The sequence below is a fragment of the Podarcis cretensis genome (assembly GCF_951804945.1).
Source record: "Podarcis cretensis genome assembly, chromosome: 3".
In the NCBI taxonomy this organism is placed as follows: Eukaryota; Metazoa; Chordata; class Lepidosauria; order Squamata; family Lacertidae; genus Podarcis; species Podarcis cretensis.
Genome location: NC_137172.1, coordinates 16,460,309 through 16,468,657, shown reverse-complemented (window position 1 = coordinate 16,468,657; position 8,349 = coordinate 16,460,309).

Below are 8,349 nucleotides of genomic sequence, written 5' to 3'. Positions count from 1 at the left end.
AAAAGAAAGAACATAACATCCACAGAACTGAAATAAAAAAGACAAAAACAATACACATAGAAGAAAAATAAAAATAAAAATTCCAACTTTTAAAATTATACTTACAAAAACTTCCTTTCTTGACTTCCTCTCGCCTCCCTTTTTTGTGTTCCTCTTTACCCAATCATATACAGCAAATCCAAAAATTCTTTCTAAACTCATTTCTGATTATTAAAATCATTCTATTTATGTCTCCAAACTTTCCTCCTTATATTTTAACTCCTTCTAACATATTTACTTTTGACATAATATAGCTTTAGTCTTTCACCCTTTTTCTATTACCTTTTTTTACATATCTTTTAAACCTATATCACTAATGCCGTATTATTCTTAAGCCCGACATCATTTTAGCATTCATAAATTTTGCAATGTTTCTGCAAATAGTCTTTAAACTTCTTCCAGTCCTCTTCCGTGTCCCGGTTTCTGATTTGATCCCAGACTATCCTGCTTTCCCTTTGGACGTCCCTATTTTCAACAGAGAAATGTTGGAGGGGACAAAATAGGATGTCCCTCTTTTTGTTGGAGAAATGTTGGAGGGGATGCTGTTTCTCTAAACTAAAAAGTCCCAAATGCTGTAGCCTTTCCTCACAGGGGAGTACACCCTGTGGTGCTATGTACTGAGTTGAATAGGATCCAAAATGCAGCAGTCTGATTGGTCCTAGAACAATTGGATTCAGAATGCAGCAGTCTGATTGGTCCTAGAACAATTGGATCCAGAATGCAGCATTCTGATTGGCCACCAGCTCCAGCTCCAGGTGGAAGTGAATCTGCAACCTGACTGGCCTACAGGTGAATTCTGGAATCAGCCAATCACATGGGGCCCATTGTGTAAATAATGTATTTAAAGCAGACATTCTGAGGGAACTTCCATTCCTCCTCACCACTATGAGCTGAATAAAGAGCATGAAATCCACTCTTGACTTTGAGTATATTTCACACCCATTCCTTGATCATTTTTGTTGCCCTTTCCTGAAACTGCCCCAGGCCTGCAATACCCCATTCTGTTCCATGGAGCCCATGACTCCCAGAGCAGCACTTCAGGGACTGCAGTAGGTGGGTGGGATTGCAAAAATTGGATGCTCTGCCCTGCACAAGTGGCAGTGCTTTCCTTTAGCACAAAGTCCCACCAATAGCTTCAGGCGATTGCATTTTATTGAGATAGGCTTTGTTTTACGGATCTGCAATCCACCTTGGGCTTGGTGTTGGGAGGGAAGGAATGACTAACATTAGTAATAATAATGATGATGAGGTCCCACTGGGGAAGCACCACAGACAAATTTGTAACCTCCACGGCAATGTGGAATTGGTTCACTCATCCATTTGCAAGCCATCAAGTAATGGAATAAATCAAGTGATGTGCAAGGAATCAGATAGGTATGGGACAGACCCCTCTTCTGCTGGCGATTTTGGGAAGCTGCTGCCTGTCATAAAGGAAAATACTGGCCTAAATGAATCGTTCAACTTCCTGCATGAAAGATACTGACCGCTGCATGTTAATGAGTCCGTAGCCCAGCTGGTAGAGCACATGCTTTTCACGCAAAGGATGCCAGGTTCAATCGCCCCTGTCTCTAGGTAGGACTGGGGGAAACCCCAAGCTGCTGTCAATCAATGTTTACAATACTAAGTTAGATCAATGAATGCTCTGAAAACATAAGGAGCTTTCTGTGTTTCTATTTAAATAGTCTCAAAGCGTCTGCCCTAAGGCTCCCATTATCTAGCATTCATTCTGATTTCCTTGCACAAAGTTTAAACAGAGGAGGTTAGATTGTATCTGGTCTTTATTGAGCATTCATGCTGGTTTGCTTGGGGGTGTTATATGACAGTGGGTATCCATAGAATCGTAGAATGGGAAGGGACCACTACGGTCATCTAGTCCAACCCCCTGCAATTTAGGAATCTTTTTACCCAACGTGGGACTCAAACCCACAACCCTGAGATTAAGAATCCCATTCTCTTACCAACTGAGCCGAACTTGGTACAAGATGTTTGTCCCATTCATCTTGATCTGCTTGCAGGGTGTTCATACATCTTCTTGTTAATCATTCGCTCGCTCAAATGCATTTTCCCTATCACTTTCCTAACTGCAAAAAGTCAGTTTCGTTCTAAAAGTGGATTTGTTCTGCTAGGACAGCAGAGTGCTTTACTCCACTTCAATTGCATGAACCCACATTTTCTAGTAAGCCTTTGAATCCCTCCCAGAAAACGCTGACAGTGTGGAGGCACCCCTATTACCAACTGCATTATATTACAAATTTTAACCAAGGAGCTGTGTAGTTTTCTAACTCTTGATAGGGCATATGTGCTTTAAGCAGACCTTGATTAATCCAATTGACACTAATCAAAACTAGGCTTTATAGAGATCAAAAACACAATGCCTTGAATGCAGCTAAGGCAGCAAAATCCAGAACTGATAAAATAAAAGCAACCGAGGGCTTCAGGAAACAGCTGCTCCAGCTGTTCTGGAAGTAATTGACTAGTTCTGGCTTATATGGCAAGAAAAGGCTGCTTGGTGCAATTAATTTTGCTTTCCAGTTTTGTAGCTTTCCCTTTGCTCTCTTTATGTTTCTTGTTCATCACCCAGTGTGTGAAATACGCCTCGGACAGCTGAACCTCCCCACTGCTGTCAAAGGAAAAACCCGTCGCAATCAGTATCGCCACTACGGGCGGTTAATGAAGCCAGCGGGGGATTGGATCTGTCACTTTAGCAAGCAATCCGCAGGATGCAGGACCGCAGGCCGCAACCGGAGAGAAGAAAGGCTCTTGCAAGCTAATCTGCAAGGCATGATTTGAAAGGCCCTGTTGTTTCACGGGAAACCAAAACGAGAAGGCAAAGCGAGACAAGAGCGAGGGGGAAGAGCACACTGGGGTCAGATCCTGTTCCTGTGGCCAGAGAGGGGGCGCGACTCCCCTAGAAGGAAAAGCTACAACATTTTTAGTTTATAGAGGAGGCAATTAAAGGGGGAGGATAGAGGTGTACAAAATTGTGCATGGTGTGAAGAAAGTGTACAGAGTTTTTCTCCCTCTCTCTCGTAATTGGAGCTTGGCCACCTATGAAGCTGAAAGTTGGGGGACTGAGGACAGATAGAAGAAAGGATTTCTTCATGCAGTGCACAGCTAAAATACAGAACTCACTCCCCCAGGAGGAAGGGATGACCACCAACTTTGCTGTTGTTGTTTAGTTGTTTATTGTGTTCGACTCTTCGTGACCCCCTGGACAAGAGCACGCCAGGCACTCCTGTCTTCCACTGCCTCCTGCAGTTTGGTCAAACTCATGCTGGTAGCTTCGAGAACACTGTCCAACCATCTCGTTCTCTGTCGTCCCCTTCTCCATGTGCCCTCACTCTTTCCCAACATCAGGGTCTTTTCCAGGGAGTTTTCTCTTCTCATGAGGTGGCCAAAGTACTGGAGCCTCAGCTTCCGGATCCGTCCTTCCAGTGAGCACTTAGGGCTGATTTCCTTCAGAATGGATAGGTTTGATCTTCTTGCAGTCCATGGGACTCTCAAGAGTCTCCTCCAGCACCATAATTCAAAAGCATCAATTCTTCGGCGATCAGCCTTCTTGATGGTCCAGCTTTCACTTCCATACATCACTACTGGGGAAACCATAGCTTTTACTATATGGACCTGACCACCAACTTAGATCGCTTTGAAAGAGGATTAGACAAATTCATGGAGAAGAGGATTGTCAATGGCATCTAGCCGTGATGGCTTTGTTCTGCCTCCACAGTGTTGCTGGAAACCACAGGAGAGCTCTTGTGCTCATGTTCTGCTCCTGGTTTCCTGCAGGCATCTGGTTGGTTCCTTTGAGAACACGGTGCTGTACTACATGGGACTTTGGCCCTCAGCCTGATAGTTGTTCCGCCTGGCCTTTGGCTTGGAATCAATTTGATTCCCTCACCCTCTTTCTTTCTTCCTTTCTCCTTCTGTGTTGGGACTCCTATTTGGGGACTTCCCTGGCTTTTTTCTGGCCCATGTAGGACTAGTCTGGATAGTTAATCTTGGTGAAGACTTGATGTTTTTATCCCCAAAAAAGTTTTTGATTGAGTTTCCACTGAAATGAGGTTGCATTTTAATATTGTATTTTAATCTTGTTTTTTTAAGCTGTATTTCAATCAATTGTTTTTATATTTGGTGTTAGCTGCCCTGAGCCCAGTCTTGGTTGGGGAGGGCGGGGTATAAATAATTTATTATTATTATTATTATTATTATTATTATTATTATTATTATTTATCCTGAGAACATTTCTTGGAATTTGTTCCACTAAAGGAGACTCCAGGTGCCTTCATGACATAAACTCTTCTTGGACAGCTTGACCAAATGGGATTACAAATTGAGAATCTGTATAGTCAAGGTTATGATAATCGGAGTCACATGAAAGGCAAAGAAAATGGCATACAAAAGAGTACTATGCAACAACTCACATGCCTTTTTGTGTCCTTCAACACACGCTCTTTCAACTTGGTAGTCAATGATGCTGCTAAGTGTTGTCTGGAAGCAACTAGTTTCTTCAAATCTATATACAGTTCAACGGATCTGTAATTATTTCTCTGCATTGGCTCAGCATTGACAAAATCTAGCTAGCCATGTATCAGACATAGGCATAGCTGTTAAGCCACTGAATGAAACAAGATGGGAGAGTTGGAGCAATGGTTTTAAACAACAGAAATATCATATTGGTAGTATATAGGATGTTTTAATAGAGATCTTTGATGACACAGTCCTAAAAGGTTGATCTGGAAATACTTCCTGAGTTGAAGTGGAGGCCCTAGCTGTTGCAATTTGTAAGTTCCAGTTTGTGGCATCGCTTGTTACAAGGTGCAACATCCTTTTTGAAGGCAATCTTATAAGCAAGCTCCTGCAAAATAAGGAAGCTGGTTTAAATTCAGCTGCAAACCAATGGCAAGTGACCAGTACTTCCCTTGAGGGCAGCAGGTGTGATGATGGTTTGCAACAAGTTCTGATAGCTGCTATTGAGATTGCAAAGGAGCTAGAAATACTACCAAACTTTGAGACATAATAAGTTAGAAAAAGGAGAAACAGCAGTTTGAGTATGAGGCTCAAGAAGAGGAACCACAAGAGCCAAACAGAAATTCAAAGTACTGTAGGTTTCTACTATGCTGTCTTTGATATGGCCATACAATCTGTTGAAGAGAGCTTCCAACAGCTACAATAATATAACCCCCTTTTTGGCTTCCAGTATGATATATGTAGGGACGCAGGTGGCGCTGTGGGTTAAAGCCTCAGCGCCTAGGGCTTGCCGATCGAAAGGTCGGCGGTTCGAATCCCTGCGGCGGGGTGCGCTCCCGCTGCTCGGTCCCAGCGCCTGCCAACCTAGCAGTTCGAAAGCACCTCCGGGTGCAAGTAGATAAATAGGGACTGCTTACCAGCGGGAAGGTAAACGGCGTTTCCGTGTGCGGCTCTGGCTCTGGCTCTGGCCAGAGCAGCGATGTCACGCTGGCCACGTGACCCGGAAGTGTCTCCGGACAGTGCTGGCCCCTGGCCTCTTAAGTGAGATGGGCGCACAACCCCAGAGTCTGTCAAGACTGGCCCGTACGGGCAGGGGTACCTTTACCTTTACCTATGATATATGTAATATCAACAAAAAATCTACTGAATATGTACTTAAGGCCTTCAAGAATCTGGAAAAATTGTTGATGCACAATGGAAACAAAGATATTGATGCTGAAGATCTGTGCTGTGGACTTATAGCGATAACTCAAAGATTTCCAAAGTCTATGCCACCGAAGGAGTATTTCTTTTCATACTACAATAAAAACTCGTAGATAATGTGCCTAATGTTTCTGTTGCTTTAGGGATCCTTCTCACATGCCCAGCGTCAGTCGCAAATGATAAGCGTAATTTCTCAAAGCTCGGACATATAAAAAACTTACATATCCTCAACTGTGTTGCAAAAGAGACCAGTTGGTTTGGCAACTATATCAATTGAACATGCCCAAGCACCAGCTCTTGACCTGAAGGAATTGGTGACAAAATGTGCAGTAGAAAAGGCATGCAAAGTGAGATGCTAATGTGCCTGAAATTCAGACTTAAATTTTAGCACCGCAGTTCACAGGATTATTAAAAGTGATTTGTGTGCTACAACATATTTGAGATATTTGAGATATTTGACATATTATATTTGAGAAAGATAACCAAATGTTGCTGTGCTACTCAGTGGCGTAGCATGGGGGGTGCAGGGGGGCCCGGCCGCACCGGGCGCAACATCTGGGGGTTAGGGTTAGGGGGCGCAAATCCATGGGTTAGGGGGAGCAAATTACTTGCCTTGCCCCGGGTGCTGACAACCCACGCTGCACCACTGGTGCTACTTATTCTTACAATTATTATTTTTCAATCTCGCAGTTTCAAGTTTTGTGCTTTTTGTTTTCTCCACAAGACACCTGTTTTTGAAAACTGAAGTTAGCAGTTTAGACTGAAGTTAGAAGTTAGCAGCGGGCAGTTTGCAAGCAGTTAGCCTTATCTAAAGGTAAAGGCAAAGGGACCCCTGACCATTAGGTCCAGTCGTGGCTGACTCTGGGGTTGTGGCGCTCATCTCGCTTTACTGGCCGAGGGAGCCGGCGTTCAGCTTCCGGGTCATGTGGCCAGCAGGACTAAGCCGCTTCTGGCAAACCAGAGCAGCGCATGGAAACACCGTTTACCTTCCCGCCGGAGCGGTACCTATTTTTCTACTTGCATTTTGACGTGCTTTCGAACTGCTAGGTTGGCAGGAGCAGGGACCGAGCAACGGGGGATTCGAACTGCCGACCTTCTGATCAGCAAGCCCTAGGCTCTGTGGTTTAACCCACAGCGCCATCCACATCCCTAGCCTTGTCTAGGGAGCTGTAAAATAAATAAATAAATAAATAAATAAATAAATAAATAAATAAGACCCCTGGACGGTAGTTGGGAGCTGTATTCCTCTTCTCACTCCTGTCCAGGAGAATGCCAGATCCTGTCAGCACCAACTGCTGACTCGTTTTTTTAAAGATCTGGCGTGCACAGCACAATTGCTAGCCACACACACAGTGAAATAGAAGAGGTGTTGTATGCCTCTGCAAGCACTTATTCTCTTGCTTCCTCTTGCTTCCCTTGCCCCCCTTTCAGTGCTTCCCTTTCTAGCTCCAGAGGTTAGAGGACTCGCAGCAAGGTGCATGCCTGATAGGCCCTTGGAATCTGTCATTGCAGTTGCCACCTATAGGAGGAATGCAACACTAAAAAGGTAAAGTTAAGTTCAGTCAAAGGCGACTTTGGGGTTGTGGCATTCATCTCGCTTTCAGGCCGAGGGAGCCAGCGTTTGTCCACAGACAGCCTTCCAGGTCATGTGACCAGCATGACTAAACCGCTTCTGGTGCAACGGGACACCGCACGGGACACCGCTTCTGGTGCAACGGGACACCGCACGGAAATGCCACCGCAGCGGTACCTATTGATCTATTTGCACTGGTGTGCTTTCAATCTGCTAGGTTGGCAGGAGCTGGGAGAGAGCAACGGGAACTCACCCCGTTATGGGGATTCAAACTGCCAACCTTCTGATCAGCAAGCCTGAGAGGCTCAATGGTTTACACCACAGTGCCACCTGCATCCCATAATGCAACACTGTGCTCTCCCAGTCATCATGGTCAGCTCAAGCATTTCAGGAAGAAGGGCCAGTAGCATAACTCACTATGGTACTAGGTCTGGACATTGTTGCTGATCCTGAATCCAGCAATGACAGACATGTTGGAGCTGGGAATGTACCCTGTCTGAAACCCTGGAGAGACACTGCCAGTTAGTGGGGACAGTACTGAGCTAGGTTGACCAGTGGTCTGACCTGGTATATGGTGGGTTCTTACTGCCCAATGATCATGGCTTCAAGGGATAGGCAGATGGTCGCTGCAAACTGAAAAGCCCAGCTTGGGCGGCTTGTGGAGATCTGGGAAACATCTGACACTGGAGACAAATGTTTGCTCATTTCAATATTTGCTTTGGAAGTGGCATTTTCAGTACAGCCAAACTGATTACCATGAGGACGGTCAACAATGTTTTTATTGTTTCAATGCTGTTCAGTGCCTTCTCATTTCCAACTCTACCATTTTGTGATTCTGTGATTCCCTGGTTGCTGCTCCTTCTTGGAGTCTTCTTCTTCTTCTTCTTCTTCTTCTTCTTCTTCTTCTTCTTCTTCTTCCTCCTCCTCCTCCTCCTCCTCCTCCTCCTCCTCCTCCTCCTCCTCCTCCTCCTCCTCCTCACTTTTCACACCTTCATTTACCTTCACTGCCTTTAAATTGACGGCCTGAGATGACCCCCAAAGGATGACTTGATTCTTGCAGCATCCAC